This window comes from Aquarana catesbeiana, linkage group LG03 (assembly GCF_042186555.1).
Source record: "Aquarana catesbeiana isolate 2022-GZ linkage group LG03, ASM4218655v1, whole genome shotgun sequence".
Taxonomy (NCBI): Eukaryota; Metazoa; Chordata; class Amphibia; order Anura; family Ranidae; genus Aquarana; species Aquarana catesbeiana.
Genome location: NC_133326.1, coordinates 124,220,475 through 124,240,130, shown reverse-complemented (window position 1 = coordinate 124,240,130; position 19,656 = coordinate 124,220,475). Strand labels below are relative to the sequence as shown.

At 42.4% G+C, this 19,656-nt stretch overlaps 1 protein-coding gene across 9 annotated transcripts in view; it reads left to right on the top strand.

Moving 5' to 3' along the window:
* HERC1 (HECT and RLD domain containing E3 ubiquitin protein ligase family member 1) overlaps positions 1-19,656 on the top strand; it is a 253,741-nt gene that overhangs the window by 14,843 nt on the left and 219,242 nt on the right. For 2 of the 9 annotated variants that reach the window (XM_073619154.1, XM_073619151.1), the window contains exon 2: positions 6,843-6,904. The exons of the other annotated variants lie outside the window; for them this stretch is intronic. The gene's annotated coding sequence lies outside the window, so the exon portion shown is untranslated. The remainder of the gene's footprint in view (positions 1-6,842; positions 6,905-19,656) is intronic. 9 annotated transcript variants of the gene reach the window in all.

Sequence of the window (19,656 nt, the reverse complement as noted above, 5' to 3'; positions counted from 1 at the left end):
GCAGATGGGACACAAAGGAAATTGCCTTGCCTATGCAGTGGGATGTGTTGGACAAAGAAGCCTAGTGTAGGAAATTTGACAGAAAAAAATATATAAAACCTTAGCGCCTTTTGGATAGAAGAACTGATCATCAAATACCAGCTGCAGTAAAGATCTTGCTAAGAAGCAAAATAACAAAAAACAAATAAGAAAACAGTTTGCTGCGCTTAGTGTTGATCAACAGAGCAGGTGAGAAATAAGTGTGATCTATAGTCAACTGTCAACTTAGCTGTTTGCCTACGCTTTCTTTCATTTTGACATTGTTTTTACTTTATTTTAATTGTGGTGTTATCTGTCCCATGAAACTTGGTTCTTGATTGGTTCCTTTCTCAACTTTTTTTTTTCCCCAAGGAACCCTTGAAATAATTTCTTGGGGAACCCTTGCTAAAATCAGTTGATGGTAAGTGGAAAAATGCCCCTTACTTTGGTGGTCAGTGGCAAGAAGCCCCTTTTACAGTGGTGAGTCAAAATGCCACTTACAGACAGTGAAAAAGAGCATCAGTGCCATGAAGCAGACTCTGCCAAGGGACATTGGACCCAGGATATGCAAGCACCATCAAATGAGAGGTTAATCAGCCATAGCTTCGGGAACTCCTAATAACCTCTGAAGGAACCATTGTTGAGACTGTCTGTCTGATTATTTGTAGCCCTGGTGCCCAACCTGAAGGCCGCATGTGGCCTTTGTCAGTTTTTGTGTAGCCCTGTATCTTCTGTCTGTGACTGCCTCCTGAAGTTTGCCCCCAGTCTACAACAACTCCTATAGCATGTCACGCAGCCTCTGGCCAGCTCCTGTCTCATGCCCATAGTCTTTTGACTATATCCTGTAATAGTATTCACTAAATATTATGCATGGTCCTTTGATGTCATGGGCTGCATTTGAAGCCTCCTATATTAAAAAGTTTGCCACCACTGTTCTGTAGGTTACGGTTTGTATTAGCGCATATATATATATATATATATATATATATATATATATAAATTATACAGTTCTAGTTAATTTTTGATCCTTTTTTTTTGTCTTACTTTCTCTTGCTGCCATTATGCATGTAGAATTATAGATTCTCTTCATGCAGTTTTGATGAGAGGAAAATGTCATTTCCCAGCTGCCTGGTCCCCTTCTGTCTGTAGAATGCAAATGATCATGCAATGATTTTCTAAAGATAGTTCATAGCACAGAGATAACGGTTATGTTCTCATGCATATCTCCTTTGTGATATTTTTACCTTCTAGTGTAAGTGTCTGCAAAGGAAGGCGGTATCAGCACTCCATCCAAAATATATGCCTTGGTGTTCCACACAAAACAACGTAGCATCGGATATTGTGGACGCTCAAATGCCTTGCACAGATGAACAAGGAGGGCACTATAGAAGCTTTATTACAGCAACGTTTCAGCAAGTCACATGCTGAAACCTCAGTGCAATAAACCTTCTATATCATCCTTTCCCATTTTCCCAAGCCCTTGGAGTACCTACAATATATGCTGAGCTGTTGATAAGCTGTGAGCTCTGAGCTCCCGAACCTCTCCTCCCTTTTTTTTTTTTTTTTTTTTTCCTTTTCTTTTCTTGGAGCAAGCAGTGCTCGTTGGTTGGAGTCATGTGCACTGCTCAATGCAAACTACAAATCTCATAGTCCATAGTCAATCTCGAGAGTGAGCAATACAGGGTGGCTATATTTCTACATACATTAGGAACATGGAGAAAGAATGTAGCCACCCTCTTAACAGGGTCAGATCAAAGCAAGGAAAATAGGACAGGGACCAAGTAGGAAATAAATAGAAGAAGCGACGTTTCTGTGCTTCAATCACGTGACCATGGCTTAAAGCGGAACTAAACATGCCTTTTACTTTAACGATCCCAGTCCATCGCTGGCATCTTCTGGGTGTTGGTCTTTGGCCATCTTCATTGGCCAGTGCGGGATGATGCACAGGAGTCGATCATCCTGGCGCACAGGGACTGTGACGACAGTGTAAGCTGAGCTGCGAGCAGGCGGGTAGGTTTATTTAATTGCAGCAGAGATGTTGAATTTTCACAGTTTGTGACAGTGGAACACTTTAACGTAACGAAGAGCTTAGGAATTTACCATGCATAATAAACCATTGTACAGTATAGTCAACAAGTTATCTCGTATGTTTATTCGTGTATCACATTGTGTCCTCTACGCATCTCTCACCCTATCACCGCACCCCAAAGCCTTGGGATCTCCGATCAAGGCAAGGGAGGTATTCACCCCAAACAAAAAGGGCGTGATGTGGAAGGGTTCCAGATGTATCTAAAACGGGTAGAAAAACACCAATCAGTCAACCTCTCTGCGTCAAATCCCCACCACACTACATATAATGTTTTTAGTATAATTTAGAAGAAAATATGAATAATTATATGTCAGCTGCCCTCAATACATATAATTTGGCTTTAGTGAGTAAGGCTACAATCATACTGAGGAGGTCACGCCCCCAAGAATTCTGTTGCGAACTAACTGAGCTGAAGCCAAGCCTGGAATATCCAACCAGACATCCCATATACGCTCAAATTTTGTCAGGCTACCCCTAAGCTGGTAGGTCAATTTCTCTGTAGTGCCCTGTACACACGATAGGATTTTTCGACAACAAAATCCATGTTTTTTTTCCGACGGATTTTGGCTCAAACTTGTCTTGCATACACTTGATCACACACATCTTGTCTGAAATTCCGAACGTCAAGAACGCGGTGACGTACGACGACCCGAGAAGGTTGAAGTTCAATAGCCGGTGCGGCTCTTCTGCTTGATTCCGAACATGCGTGGAACTTTGTGTGTCGGAATTGAGTACACACGATCGGAATTTACGGACTTTGTTGTCGGAAAATTTGAGATCCAGATCTCAAATTTTGTGTGTCGGAAGTTCCGATGGAAAATGTGCGATGGAGCCTACACACGGTCGTGCATACGGGACATTAGAAGTCCTTCATTTACAGCTTTAACCCATTCTGTAGAAAGCCATTTACGTGCTATAAGTTTTCTGGCAAGAAATAAGACTCGGAGTGGGGTATACAATTCTTCATCCAACCATCCTAACAAACAGAGTTTAGGATCTAATTTAAATTTGAGGTTCCAGATTCTATTAATAGAACCCATTACTTCTGTCCAATATTTAACCAATTTTGGACACCGCCATAGCATGTGAATGAGTGTGTCGTTGTGCATTTCGCATCTTGGACACAATGGGAAGTCTCTTCTATGCCATTTGCGTAAAGTATGGAGAGTGCGATATGTGCGATGTATGCTAAAGGGCTGGGTAAGTTTCTGAGCTGAGGTGAGGGACACTTTGAGTACATTGTTCAATATACAGGCCCATTCCTCATCAGTAACCTGACCTATGTCTTCTGACCAACCATCTCTACAAGGAAGACATGGCTTTGGAGACATGGCATATAAAAGACCCATAGAGAGATTAGATTAGTCCCTTCCTGGTCATGGATGACACCAGCTGCATAGGTACTGTAGGATTAGGCGCTGGCATCTTTACTATGAACACCCGGCTCTGACAGCTTGCGGCTTCACAGCTAAGTGCCCACTGCGCAATTAGCCCTGCGCACTGTAAATGGTCCCGCAGTCTTCTGGGACCTGCCAAGACTTCAGGTGGGGAGGGAGGAAGGAGGACTTCAATATCCAATAGCGTAAGCCAGGGGTTTCCAAACTTTTTTCAAAGCGAGCCAGATTTGATGAAGTGAACATGCGTGAGGGCCGACCATTTTGCCTGACATTCTTTGAACCATTAAAATTTGGTCTAAGTGTGTTTGTCCGAGCACGAATACACTGCCCAACAAGAATTCTCTTGCCTTTTGTGGCTGTGTGTGGTGAAGAGATGGGCTCGGGCGTGTTATTTGCATATACCGTATTTATTGACATATAATATGCACCTTCACTTTAAGAGGGAGGTTTCAGGAAAAATTTAAATTTTTAAATAAAGAACTGTGAAGCAAAATAAGGGCTGGTGCCCATATGCAGCCTCACCAGTGCCACGAATGCAGCCCTCACCATTGCCATCAGTGCAGCCTGCTCGATGTTCATCTGCAGCCTCTGAGGGGACAGGCAGGGGGGGCGGGATGAGCGCCGACAGATTACATATAGGAGAATCTCCTGTTTACTTGGTGGTCTCTTTAATACAAAGTCCCGCCTCCTATGATAGACAGAACAGTCGTCCAATGCCAGCCCAGGAGACTGGACTTCTAATTAGAGGCCGCCAAGTAAACAGGAGATTCTCCTGTATGTAATCTATCAGCACTCGTCCCTTCCCCTCCGAGGCACAAGCTGTGTGGAGAGGCATCTTCCTCTTGTCTTCCCCGCGTTTGGTGTACCATAATGGCGTCTGAGGACTTCCGGTGATGGGCAAGATGGAACTGGAAGTGACATGACGCACTTCCTGGACGCTGTTTTCTTAAAAGATCTCAGCGTGGTGCAATGCAGGGGACTCGCTGCTGTGGAAACAGTCTGCTAAACGCAGGGCAGACTAGTTTAGCAGTGCATCGGCGGTCAGAGGATTCTCCCTAGCCGACTTACGTTCTCCTCTATGGAGTCTGAGGACAGGACTGAGGATTGAGCACCCGCTCGACTTGAGCCAGCGGTGGCATCCAGGTCTAATACTGTCCCCAAGGTAAGCTATTATCTGTGGTTAAAGAGCTTCTGCAGCAGGGGGGTCTGTATAAGCCTTTTTTTATGGTTTTGTTTCCTGTGTGGTGGTTTTTTGTTTTTTTTTTTTTTCCTAGGTTGACAAAACTAAAGAAAAAATGGTGGAACTGTAGAGCCAGGCTTTCTGATAGTTATAAAAAAACTATTTTGTGAGGCTTGTATTCCGTCAAAGGCAAGTTCTGGGTCTACTGCCTCTTTAAAGGCGTTGATGACTTCTATGAAGGAGGTAGAGAGTAGCCGGGCTAGGTCCTTCCACTTCTAAGCCTGTAACTCGGAAGCCTTCCGTCTCAGCTAGATCTCTACCTCTCTTGGTGTCAAAGACCGTTAGTTCACATAATGTTTCTGACCTGGAAGAAGTTGAGAATCCGGTATCTACGTCTGATGAGGAATATGCATCAGAGGATAAGGATACTCGTAGCTCAACTGGTTTATCTTTTTCCAGTTGAAGATATTGATGAACTATTTAAGGTCAGTTATATACTTCTGAACAGATCGAGATGCCTCAGCAAGCCTAGTCTGCTCAGGATAAGATGTACAGAGGTCTACGAGGATGGAAATCTAGGTCTTTTTCTGTACATCATTCTCTCAAGGATATGATCCTTTATGAGTGGAAAGAACCTGAAATGTTGGTCCAGTCTAGAGGACATAAGAGAATATTTCCATTTTCAGTCCAATTTTGAGGAGGTTTTTTTTCAAATGTCCTAAATTAGATGCTCCTATATCACAAGTATCTAAAAAGTCAGATCTTTCATTTGAGGACTTCTGAGTCCTTAAGGGTCAGATGGATAGAAAGTCCGACTCCTTATTACATAAGGCCTGGGATGCCTCTGCTTTTTCCTTAGGGCCAGCTGTAGCGTCCACCTGTAATGCTAGGAGTTTAGACGTGTGAATCCAACGTCTGGATTACCTTCTCTCCTCCGACACCCCCATAGAGGAGATCAGGGATTCTCTACCCCTTATTGCCAAGTCAGTTGCTTTTTTGGCTGATGCGACAGCAGATTCTATAAAATCTGTTGCCAGAACATCAGCACTCATTAATTCAGCTAGACGGGCCATCTGGCCAAAATCTTGGGATGGTGATCTTACCTCCAAGAATAAACTTTGTGGCATACCTTTTGAGGGCAAGCTCTTATTTGGTTCTTCCTTTAGAGGAAGTTCTAGCTCGTCTCTCTGAAAAGAGGAAACTGTTTCCATCTTCTCCAAGGAATAAGCCCCAGAATAAGAGGCCTTTTCTTGGCTTTCAGAACAAAGGTAATTTTAAGACCAATAGGCAACAGGCAAAGAAGAAATGGTCATTTAACAAAGGCAAGCAAAAAGGGGCACTCTTTGCTCCTTCAGCCCCTACCAAAAATCCCCAGTGACGCCAGAGCAAGGGTAGGAGGGAGGTTGTCCCCTTTTCATCAAGGAATGGGCAGAGATTACCAGCAATCCTTTTATCCTCCAAATGATAGAGGTTACAGGTTGGAATTCAGAACCCCCCACCACCACCCCATCTTACCCATCTGCCGAGGGATCAAGAGAGACAGCAGGCCATGGAGAATCTGATTGCGATGTGGGAAACTGAGGGGGTTATTTCTCCTGTTCAGGAAGATAAAAAATTCAGAGGATTTTATTCTTGCATCTTTCTGGTAGGAAGGGCTTCCGGTGGTTTTCGGATGGTTATCAATTTAAGTGTCCTGAACAGATTCATAGTCTACAGACTATTCCGTATGAAAAACATGTATTCTGTAAGGAATCTGTTATTTCCAGGAGTGTTCATGGCAACCCTGGATCTTCAGGACGCTTACCTTCATGTACCAATCTGCCAGAATCATCAAAAGTTCCTCAGACTTGCAGTTCTCATGGAGAACGGTCTAAGACATTGGCAGTTCAGAGCCCTTCCTTTTTGGTCTCTCGGCAGCACCAAGGAACCCCCGTTCTACTTACCGGTAACAGTATTTCTATGAATCTTCCAGGACAGTGTCTATATTCCAACCCTATTCTGTATTCACTGGTCTCCTTTTTGTTTACCTGGTGGTGGTTTTTTAGTTATTCCTCTGCCGACTGCACTTTTGGTGGAGGTTTACTTGATCTTCAGACAACTGTGGGTCAGAGGAGAGGGAGGGGCCTTTTAATATGTGTTTGATTTGTGTTTCCTGTAGAGGGCAGAGCCAATCATCTCTCAAGTAGCTGTCCTGGAAGATTCATGGAAATACCATTACCGGTAAGTCTAACGGGGGTTTTACTGATTAGAGAGACACATCTTCCTCTGATTTTGTAATATAATGCTGTGACAGCAATGACATGTCTTTGTTTTTTCTCTGCTGCAAGGCATACATTTAAAATGTTTGGGAAATAATACGTTGGTTTGTATATACTTAAACATTCCTGGTCTGTAGTATCCTTATCCTGTTAGGACTAGTCTCTGGCCTGCCTGTCTTACAGCTTTACCATCTGTATGTGTTGCAGCTATCATTCCAGCTATCTCCTCCACTGCTCAGACCACAGCATTGACATTCTAGCCTGTTGCAAGCCTTCAAATTAAAAATAAGCTTTCCAGATGATGAAATGTGTTCTATTTGGCTTCAGTCCAAGATCACAAGGTGACATGGGTGCACGGTTGTGGCGTATATAGCAGGAGGCACGATATCTGGATAGATTTGATGTGGGGACATTAACCTTTTTTTGTGCCTCGTGCACACCTTATCATTTATGGTGTCTAAAGATACACAAACCAGCTACATTTGATAAAAGAGTAATCAACATAAAAAATAAACCTAACAGCCTTTAAAGCAGCATATGGTAGTAAATTCTATATAGTGTTTGTGTGTATGACCAAGGTTCTTATCCAGTGGTGGCTGGTGCTCAAAATTTTTTGGGGGGCGCAAACAAACTGAAAAATACTGAAGAAAAAAAAAAAACATAAAATGCAGCCACTGTGCCCCATCAAATGCAGCCACTGTGCCTATGGCTCTAATCAGGTGCTTCAAAAATACACCCCTGCCGATGTAATTCAGGTGTCCGAAAAGGGGCCGGGCGCCTGAATAGCGGGTGGCTACAGTGGCCATGGATAGATTGCATGAATATATCCATTCTACATGGAGTGGGTGGTGTGGCAGAGGGGGCGGCGCCCCTAATGGATGGGCCACCACTGTTCTTATCCTTTCCATTGAACTTATTCAGTCCAATAAGTGAGAAGATCATTCTTGGACAAATATCTTAGTAAAGATGAAGCTCGCACTCAGTATACCTTAAGCCATTGCTTATATTTATATAGTGCTTGTGGTTAGTAGGAGGAGGACCAATGCCTATCATTGGTGTCAGTTGAAGGAATAGTGCCCCTTTGTTGTTATTAATGGAAGGATTGGGTGCCCTGGCCTTGGTGAAGTGGAAAGATTATTGTTCCACTGTTGGCGTCAGTGAAAGAATAGTATCCTGTCTTTTGTGTCAGTGGGAAGAATAGTGTCCCAAGGGCAAGGGTCTGTTTTTGACAGACATCAGAAATGAATTGTACATTTTTGTTTGCTTAATCAAATGAAAAGCAATTTCAATATAGGACATTTATGTAGTTATTTGGTCTGGTAATTATTTAAAATACTGCCTTATTTATACAGGTATATGTGGTTATTTGGTGTGACAATTTAAGCAGTAGCTATCTACCTAGGTAGCTGATTAGCTAAGTAAGAGATGATCAACATAAGGAAATATAGATGCATTAAAAGGATAATAATTCTATCTAAGCACTGTAATTACCCCATTAAATGAGAACACTATTAAGTGGTTTGAATAAAAGGAAATTAAGTTAGTATGGTGATTGCGCTTGCCTCCCTGTTGCTTTTATAGCCCTAAAAGAATGGTGAGAAGCTTGGATCTCTCAGGGGTTGTGTTCTTTATTTTGGGAAGGTTTTGGAGTAAGCTATTCTTGCTCCCCATTTTTCTTGAGCAATGTAAGAGACTAGAAAAAAAGGTACTACAGTAGTGCTGACTTCTTTTGTAGCTATTTTCATACTAAAGCCTGCCATACGTGACTCGCATTTTAAGATCAGAGTCCTGGGTGGCCCTGTTGGCACTACCTGGCTCTGGCTGTCAGTATACAATACCCAGTGGTCCAGACTCCTCTATTCATGCTGTTTATTGTTGATGACATAAGCTATTACATTTCCCTTGTTCAACCCGCAGGCTGCATGAGAAATATTTTATGTGTGTTTGGCTAGCCTTAAAGAGGGGCTCCAGTCTGGGGGGGGGACTTTAAAAAAAAAAAAAAAAAAAAAAAAAAATCAGCAGCTACAAATAACTAGTTGCTGACATTTATATTCAAGGACACTTACCTGTCCAGGGATCCAGCGATGTCAGGTCCCCCAGCCGATTCATCAATTAGCTTCGGGTGCAGGCGCCCGTCGTTGTAAGTAAGGGAAACCGGCAGTGAAGCCTTCAGCCTTTTTCGTTTGATCACTGCTGATGGCTATAGTTAATGGCAGTGGTCATTGAATTCTGACAGCTGGGAAACCTCCTGCAGCCAGAACACCAATAGCTCCACGGGAGGGATTGATCAGGGGAAACTAGCATTTTTCTTTCTTTCAACCTGTGGTTGCATAATGTGTGGCCAATGTATTAGCATGAACCTGTTGTTTTTCTAAGCCAACAGCCTTACTGAAGCGCATGTAGGTTAAAGAATATATAAACCCAACATTTCATATTCCTCATATGTGCCTGCCTTACCATTTACTTGTATGAAAATTTATTCTATTAACGTGGTATTGTTTTCTTTGTGTGAAATAGCAGATGTTCCTGACAGTCACTCTGCTTCCCTATTAAAAACTGACCACACTAGACAGACTACACCCATTCACCCTGAAGATCGGTGTTCTACTGTTTCTCAAAATGACCCCCCCCCCGCATTTTATTTTTTATATGTGACAGTTAGGTTGAAAAAAAGACACCACCCAGTTCAACCAAAACAAAAAATCTACAATCCCATGTACCCAATCCTTCACCCACAGTTGATCCAGAGGAAGGTGAAAAATCCCAAGTAAAGCATGCTCCAATTTGCTACAGCAGGGGATCCCCTGGATTAACTTTAGCTATAAATGTCAGTACCCAATTATTTTATGTACATTTAGGAAAAAATCCAGGCCTTTTTTAAAGCAATCTACTGAGCTGGCTAGAACCACTCCCTCCAGAGCAGGGATCTGCAATTAGCGGACCTCCAGCAGTTGCAAAACTACAAGTCCCATCATGCCTCTGCCTCTGGGTGTCATGCTTGTGGCTGTCGAAGTCTTGTTATGCCTCATGGGATCTGTAGTTCTGCAACAGCTGGAGGTCCGCTAATTGCATATCCCTGTTCTAGAGGGAGTCTCTTCCACATTTTCACAGCTCTTGCTGTGAAGAAACCTTTCCGTATTTGGAGATGAAATCTCTTTTTCTCTAGACGTAAAGAGTGCTCCCTTGTCCTCTGATGACCTTTTAAAGTGAATAACTCAACACCAAGTTCACTATATGGACCACTTATGTATTTGTACATGTTGATCATATCCCCCCCTTAATCTCCTCTTCTCGAGAGAATTCAGTTCCTCTAATCTTTCCTTATAGCTGAGCTCCTCCATGCCTCTTATCAGTTTGGTTGCCCTTCTCTGCACTTTCTCCAGTTCCCCGATATCCTTTTTGAGAACTGGTGCCCAAAACTTGATTGCATATTCCAGATGAGGTCTTACTAATGATTTGTACAGGGGCAAAATGATATCTCTTTCTGGAGTCAATACTTCTCAATACAAGAAAGGACTTTGCTTGCTTTGGAAACCCCAGCTTGGCATTGCATACTATTATTGAGCTTATGATCTACCAAAACCCCCAGATCCTTCTCCACTATGGATTCCCCCAGTTCTACCCCCCTAGTATGTATGATGCATGCATATTCTTTGCCCCCAAGTGCATAACTTTACATTTATCAACATTAAACCTCATTTGCCACTTAGTTGCCCAATTAGTGCATTAAGCTGAGCTTTGGAGACAACCTGTATGGATGTTATTCCACTGCATAGCTTGGTGTCATCTGCAGAGACAGAAATGGTACTTTTTAATCCCAGACCCTACATCATTTATAAAGATATTAAAAAGTAAGGGTCCGAACACTGAATCTTGTGTTACACCACTGATGACCTTAGACCATCACCATTCTGAGTAAGACTCATTAACCCCTACTCTCTGAATTTGTGTTTTTTTTTTTAGCCAGTTTTCTATCCAATTACAAATTGATCTTTCCAAGTCTGTAGACTTTACCTTACACAATAGTTGTGTGTGGGGAACTGTGTCAAACGCTTTTGCAAAATCCAAGTATACCACGTCCAAAATCACCCCTCTGTCCAAGGTTTTACTTACCTCCTCATAAAAAGAAATCAGGTTTGTTTGACAACTTCTGTCTTTCATGAATCCATGCTGTCTGTTGCTTAAAATATTTTTTTTTTCAGCATGAACTCGTCCTGTAGTCTTTTATTAAACTCTTCAGTATCTTCCCAACTATAGATGTTAAACTAACAGGTCTATAGTTATTCGGTGAGACTTTGATACCTTTTTAAACATGGGCACCACATTGGCCCTACGCCAATCCAGTGGTACCATTCCGGTTATTAACGAGTCCCTAAAAATTAGAAAAAAGAAAAAAGAAAAAAAAAAGAAATAATGGCTTTGAAATGACAGAGCTCAATTTTTTTTTTTTTTTTTTTTTTTTTAGAATCCAGGTGCTTTATCCACCTTTTATTCTGTCTAAATATTTCTGGACCATATCCCTTTTGAGCCATTGTGTATCGTTTGGGGCTGTGTCAGTACCATCCCCATTATGGACATGAGCTCCCCATGCCCCTTTGTATACACTGAGCTGAAAGTATTTAATACATTTTGCCTTGACTTTGTCCCCAGTCACCCACTCTACATTATTTTGTAAAGGGCCTACATGCTCAGACCTGACCTTTTTGCTATTAATATATTTGAAGAATTTTTGGGGGGTTTGTCCTATCTTTTGCAATCTGCCGTTCGTTTTGAATTTTTGCATCCTTGATTTACTTTTTACATATTCTGTTGTATTCTTAGTAGCATTTAAATGATGATAGTGTTCCTTAATTTTTTATATATATTTTTTTAAAAGTTCTTTTCTTATTTTTATAGCCATTTTAGCTATGGCCGTGAGCCACATAGGTTTTATTTTTAGCCTTTTAAACTTCTTGCCCATGAGAATGTACTTTGCAGTGAGTTCGGATACAGTCTTTTTGAAGAATTCCCATTTATGTTCTGTGTTCATCGATGCCAATATTCCCACCCAGTCTAAAGCTGGCCATACACCTATAGATTATCTGCAGATTTTCTATGGTTAGATGGAAAAAGTGCAACAGATTTCTCCATGTTCCCTAAACTTTGTGGATGGAGGAATCTCCCACTTTTTCCATCTAACCATAGAAAATCTGCAGATAATCTATAGGTGTATGGCCAGTTTAAGTCTTGGAGAGCAGCCCTCAGTGTTGGAAAATTTGTTCTCTTAACCACTTGCCTACAGGGCACTTTCACCCCCTTCCTGCCCAGACCAATTTTCAGCTTTCAGCGCTCACACTTTGAATGACAATTACTCAGTCATGCAACACTGTACCCAAATTAAATTTGCGTCCTTTTTTTCACACAAATAGAGCTTTCTTTTGGTGGTATTTAATCACTATTGGGTTTTTTATTTGTTGTGCTATAAATTAAAAAATAAAGACGAAAAAATTGGTGAAAAAATGCCTTTTTCTTTGTTTCTGTCATAAAATTTTGCAAATTAGTAATATTTCTTCATACATTTTGGCCAATATTATATGACTACATATCTTTGGTACAAATAACCCTAATTGGTGTATATTATTTGGTTTTTGTCAGATATAGTCTACAAGCTTTGGTGCAAATCATTGAAAATTGATCACACCTGATGTACTGAAGACCTATCTCATTTCTTAAGACACCAACTACCCACAAAATGACCCCATTTTGGAAAGCAGACACCCCAACGTATAATCTATGAGGCATAATGAGTCTTTTGAGTCATTTTTTTTTCCAGTAGTTTTAGGAAAATGTGGAAAAAAAATGAAAATGCATTTTTTTTTTTCCCCACAAAGTTGTCCATTTTTAAGATATTTCCAACACATAGCAAAAATGACAACCCAAAATACATTCTGCTACTCCTCCTGAGTATGGCAATACCACATGTGTGAGACTTTTACACAGCCTGGCCACATACAGAGGCCCGTCAGGCAAGTAGCACCTTCAGGCGTTCTACAAGCATAAATTACACGTCTCATTTCTCAACCACCTATTACAGTTTTGAAGGCCCTGGAGCCCCAGGACAGTGGAAACGCCGCCCACAAAATTACCCCATTTTGGAAAGCAGACACACCAATGTATAATCTATGAGGCATAATGAGTCTTTTGAACGGTTCATTTTTTTTCCAGAAGTTTTTGGAAAATGTGGAAAAAAATGAAAACACATATTTTTTTTTTTTTCCCCCACAAAGTTGTCCATTTTTAAGATCTTTTCAACACATAGCATATACATAGCAAAAATGACTACCCAAAATACATTCTGCTGCTACTCCTAATTATGGAGATACCACATGTGTCAGACTTTTACACAGCCTGACCACATACAGAGGCCCACCATTGAAGTAGAACCTTCAGGCGTTCTACAAGCATAAATTACACATCTAATTTCTTGACAACCTATTATTTTTGAAGGCCCTTATATTTCTAACACATAGCATTTACATACCAAAAATTACACTCCAAAATAAATTCTATTGAGGAAAGGGTCAAAAAAGATTACCTGTGGTTTTAGTAGTGTCCCCAGAGGGGAGAATTGGTGCAGGCAGCAGGCAGGGATGTGCTTAGAAACAATAGTAATTATCCAGGCAGCAGGCAGGAATATTGTCTATAGTCAGCACAAGGATATCGTCAGCACAGCCAAAGCATTTGTCCATAGAAATTGTCCAGGCAGAGACAGCCAGCACAGCCATAACATTGGTCCTGGTACACTGTTACCTCCCTGCACTCATTATTGTACCACTCTCCAGCCCTTCGTAAACATACTGCCTCTTGCTACAGCTAATTATTTAAAAATAAAACAATGTGGCGCTAAAAACACGTGATGTTCGTTATTGGGCTAAACCAACCAGAATGTTCATCTGGAGGTCAAAAATGCACAATAAAGTTGTTAATGGAACATAACTCTACTGAATAAGTGTGACCCAACCACAATACAAATATATCAAAATCACGTGTGTCTGTGAATTAATCTAACGAGCCAAACTTCTAATTGTGCATAATAAAATCCTAACAGTACAAAGACCATAGGGAAATGTGTATAGACCAATTATTGTGCAAAAAATATCAATGATATCAACAAAAGAGATGCCTCCATATGATATACACTCCTGTGAATAATATTAAAATCATAACTGAAGTAAATCTGAAAATGAACATATATGCAGTGTTCAAAAGATAAAAAGTTCAATAAGTGTTCTTTAAAATGTGTATCAGATATGGGTGAGAAATGACTTCTGGAGCCTTCGGTAGAATATATTATATCGATCTCCCATGGCTGGGACGAACTTCAAAGTAATATGACACCCGAATTCTTAATGTGGATATAGACAGGTTAATATACCCTTACCGGAATAGATGGACTCACTAGCCAGCGGCTGAGAGTCGGACAGGCTTTAGAAAGTAAATGGAGGTGATTATCTAGGAGAGGGTAGATGTAACACTGTATCCAGGCTTGATGGAAGGATGGCAGTAAAACTCACCGATCACTCTATCCAGATCTCACTGCTTTACAGTCTCCATGGTACGGGACTGTGTGGTGATCCAATTGCGGGTCATCACGAAAGGGGTATATCCCTCAAAACGGAGAAATGGAAAAAATACTTCCACATAGTGTGAATCAGCTTCCAAAAAACTTTTAATAAAAGCTTGTATAAAAAACACTCTGGCTCCTAAAACAAGCAGGGACCAGGTACAAACTGGTAATAAAAAAGCGCTTACATGAATCGTGGCTAAACAGGCCTATCGGCTCCGACGCGTTTCGTCTGCATAGGACTTCAACTGGGGTAATTATTTCCATAGGCCAGGTATCAGGCAGAGGTGTGGTCAGTTTATGCTGCAGGCAGGGGGATGGCGGCTGTAAGTCAGCAGCGGGCTGAGTGCCACAATTAGGTAAGACCTGTGCACAGGGGTAGAGGCTTCGACCCACCCAAATTTCTATGAAGCCTCCGGACTCCAGACCTTAATCTGGAAATTACAAAACCCAGAGACAACAAAAAAAAAAATAGTTTTCTCCATCCGGAAAAACATTTCTGGAGCCCCTCACATGTGAGACCCCTGTGTCCTACAGTAGCAGGGCAACAGTACATTCCAAGCGGTAGGCAAAAGCATAGTCCATAAAATAGGCCAGGGTCAGATGACGTGCAAGCAGTCCAAGTGGTGGGCAGAAGCGTAGTTGGTAAAACAGGCCAGGTTCAGTTCACATGTAAGCAGTCCAAACGGTTGGCAGAGGCATAGTCAAAAAACAGTCCAGGGTCAGTTCACGTATAAGGCATTGGAATGATTATTTGAGGAAGCATGGGAAATGGTCAGCACAGATGATGAAAATGGGGGAAATGGTTAAGAATATGGGCTAATATTTTAGGGATGTGTGATATAGTCTGAAGCATTCACCAATGCAAAGGCCGGGTTCAAGGGGACACTGGGGACAATGGTAGCTGGTATATCTTTGAAATCCTTTACTGCTGCATACGTGACATCTTTTTTTGGTGTCTTCGGCCTGCTTCAGATGGTGGAATGTGGTCCGGGAAGTGGCGTTCATGAAGTCGGCTAACCGCATCAGAGTGATGAGGGACGTGACAACTTCTTCAATGAATTTTAGGAAGTGGGCAGGGCTTTCAGTGGATTTGGTGTAAATTATGTAGGCATTATAAATGGCCAAATGAATTAGAGTGCTACTTTCTTGTACCAGAAACGACGGGACCTCCTTATTGCTAAATAGGGCTGAAGCATTTGGTCATTGAAATACACCCCCCCCCCCCATGTACAGATTGTAATCTTGTACACATTTTGGCTTTACAATGGGACCTCGTCTTATCGGGGACATAGAGTTCTTTAAATCGTTGGGAAAAGAAATTAATGAGTGGGTGAATTTGATATAATTTATCGTAATTTGGATGATTGCGGGGAGGGCACTGGGTGTTGTCACTGAAATGAAAAAAGCGCATTATCATCTCGTATCGGGACCTGGACATTACAGAAGAATAAATGGGCATGTGGTGAATGGGGTGGGTGGACCAATAGGCATGTCCTTCATTTTTTTTTTTTTTTTTTTTTTTTTTTTTTTTTTTTTTTTTTGTAAGCCCCATGTTTATGGTGAGGCCCATAAACATTTTGAACTCCTCCAAAGTTAAATCCTTACACTCGAATGGATGTGCGTATGAAGATTGGGGGTTGTTGGCAATATGCTGCTGGGCATATAAATTGGTTTGGTCCACGATGAGTTGCAGCAAAAATAAATTAAAACAATCAATTTCAGAAAAATTTTGGGTATTGGCCTACACACCTGGCTGTGCGGTGAAAGGGGGAATTCTTGCTAATCCTGAATCGGAAGGCAGCAATGTTGGATTGGCAAGACCATTTGGTAGCGGCCCTGGCTCTTGGGGGATGTGGCACTCCAGTGCTGGTAGTTGGAGTACCTGTGCTGGCATTTGGGCGTGATGCTGTGGAAGTGCGGGTACTGGGCATTTCTTGTGGCCTTTCGCTGGCCGCAGCTCTGGTACTGGGCCTTTGGTTTTGGGGTCTATCGCTGGCAGCAGCACTGGTACTGGGCCTGGAAATTTGATCCTGGGGTATATTGCTGGTGGCTGCCTGGTTTCCAGAGCGCAGTGCTATTTTAGGAGGGATCCATTCTTCCTCTGATTCGTTTGGCGATCCACTACTATCGATCGCTTCAAATGCTGAATTTGATTCACAATCGGAATTGGCATTTGAATCTGATGAGAACTCCCCGCTGCTCTCATCAGTGGAGAGGATCTGAAATGCCTCCTCACTTGTATAGAATCTTTTGGACGTTTTTCTTGATGGGCTGTGCGACAGGTGAAAAATTACGGTTACTGATGGGCGACAGGTTATAGGTGGCGGTCAATGATGGGCGACAGGTGATCGGTGACGGTCACTGGTGGGTAGCAGGTGATGTGCGACGGTCACTGGTGGGTGACAGGTGACAGATAACGGGTGACAGTCACTGATGGCAGTCTCTGATCGTGACTGGTGCACTTTACAGGACTGATAGGGGATAGATGAGGGTCACGGATGGGTCACTGATGGGTGACAGGTGCACCGCTGATGGCAGTCTGACGGTGACAGGTGCACTTTGTGGGCACTGATGGGTGACAGGTGCACTTTGTGGGCACTGATGTGGTGACTGTTGGATGACAGCTGTAATGGGGGGAGGGGCGTTGATGTGACAAGTTCTCTTTTTTTTTTTTGTGGTGTTGGTACAGTACAAACACAGATCGGTCACTCACTGCTCCTGGCTCTTCTCTCCTCACACTGGTAACGGTGTGTGAGGAGAGAAGAGCCAGTAAAAGCTAGTAACCGGTCTTTGTTTACATTTAGTGATCGGCTGTGAATGGATCAACAGCCGCCAGCCATTGGCTGTTTACCCTTGTCGGTGACGAGCAGTGTTCCTGGGAACACGCCGACACCGACGTGACCGCACTGTGCACTCCCGATCGCACGCATGTGCGGTCTAAATTCCACCCACCAATAGGGCATGATCCCTGTCTGCCCCATTATATTCTAATTCACCCTCTCCCCACAATCCTAGTTTAAATACTCCTCCAGTCTTCTCCTAACCCCCCCCCCCCCCCCAGCACAGCAGACCCCCTTCCATTTAGGTGCAAACCATCTTTAGCATATAGGTTGCACCCCAATGAAAAGTCAGCCCAGTGCTCTAAAAACCCTTCCTTCTTACACCAGGTCTTTAGCCATGCATTCAGGTCTCTCATCTCCCCCTGCCTTTCCCGTGTTGCGTATGGCACAGGCAAAAGAAACCAAGACCTTATGGGTGTTGGACTTTTTGGAGAAGAGGCTAGATATTGCAGACTTTACCACTTTAAAGTGCAATTAACCCCTTCCCGACCAGCCGATGCAGCTACGTCAGCTCGCCTTTTGACCACTAGGGGCTGTGCTCGCGTGCCTGCAGCTCCACGCCAGAGACAGAATGGAGATCTGTCAATGTAAACAGACAGATTTCTATGCTGTCAGGGGTGAAGAGACCGATCTGTTGTTCATATGAAGTATGAACAATGACAGTGTCCTCCCCCAGGCAGTCCCATCCCCCTGCAGTTAGAATCACTCTCTAGGTAACACAGTTAACCCCTTGATCGCCGCCTATAGTTAACCCCTTCCCTGCCACTGACATTTACACAGTAATCTGTTCATTTTTAGAGCACTGATCGCTGTATAAATGCCAATGATCCCAAAAATGTGTCAAGTGTCCGATCTGTCCGCCATAACGTTGCAGTCCCGATTAAAAATCGCTGACATTACTAGTAAAAAATAAAAATGCCTTAAATCTTTCCCCTAGTTTGTAGATGCTATAACTTTTGCGCAACAAAATCAATATACGCTTATTGCGATATATATATATATAATTATTATTTTTTTTTTTTTTTTTTTTTTACCAAAAATATGTAGAAGAATAAATATTGGCCTAAACTGAGGAGAAAATTGGCTTTTAAAAAAAAAAATGGGGGGGATTTATTATAGCAAAAATTACAAAATATTGTGGTTTTTTTTTTTTTTTTTTTTTTTGCTCTGTCGCTCTTTCTTTGTTTATAGCGCAAAAAATAAAAACTGCAGAGATGATCAAATACCACCAAAAGAAAGCTCTATTTGTGGGGAAAAAAAAGGATGTCAATTTTGTTTGGGTACAATGTCGCGCGGCCGCGCAATTATCGGTTAAACTGACGCGGTGCTGTATCACAGAAAATGGCCTGGTCATTGAGCAGCCAAATCTTCCGGGGCTGAAGTGGTTAAACCCACCACTTTTTAAGTGTTTCCCAAAACTGTTACATTAGTGGAATAAAAAAATAGTGTATACAATTGTGACGCGAGTCCCTTCTATTCAATTCCCTTCTATTTCAATCTACAGTAATTTTCTGTAACATGCAATGCGATATGGCAACCTGAAGGCGCTTTGTGCACACTTGAACGCCCCCCACCCCATTAATGTAATTTGCTGCTTGTGTGACTGGCTCACTATGTCTGCACTAAGAGACAAGTCAGATTTTGGACATCCTCTTCAACAAAATGGTAATCTTTAAAATATTCCCAAAGGGAAATCACGTCTAAAGGGATGCAAACCCTGTCGCTTTCCTCATTAGAACCCTGCAAGTGCAGCAGCTGATTGATAAATATAAAATCACACCCATACACATTCACGCTGAACATGGACACATGCAAACAGACATTTCTTCAGAATAACAAAAGGTAGCAATCTGCAACAAAGTCTGTTAGGCTGCTTTCACACTGGGGCCCTGTAGCGGTAAAGTGGTGCTTGTTTTGGTCGCTTTTCGGCCGCTAGCAGGGTGCTTTTAACCCTCGCTAGCGGCCTAAGAAAGGGTTAAAATCACATGTGTTGTGGCGCCTCAGAGGCGGGCAGGGGCAGTTTAGGAGCGCTGTATACAGCCATCCCAAAACGCCCCAAAGATGCTGCTTGCAGAACTTTTTTTCCGTCCCACAAATGCACCGCCCCAGTGTGAAAGCACTCGTGCTTTCACACTGGGGTGGCATGGAGGCGGTTTTCAGACACGTTACAGGCGCTATTTTTAGAGCTAAACCGCCTGAAAAACGCCTCCAGTGTGAAAGTAGCCTTAAAACAGTAGTAAAGTCCGCTTGGGATTTTTTTACCTACAG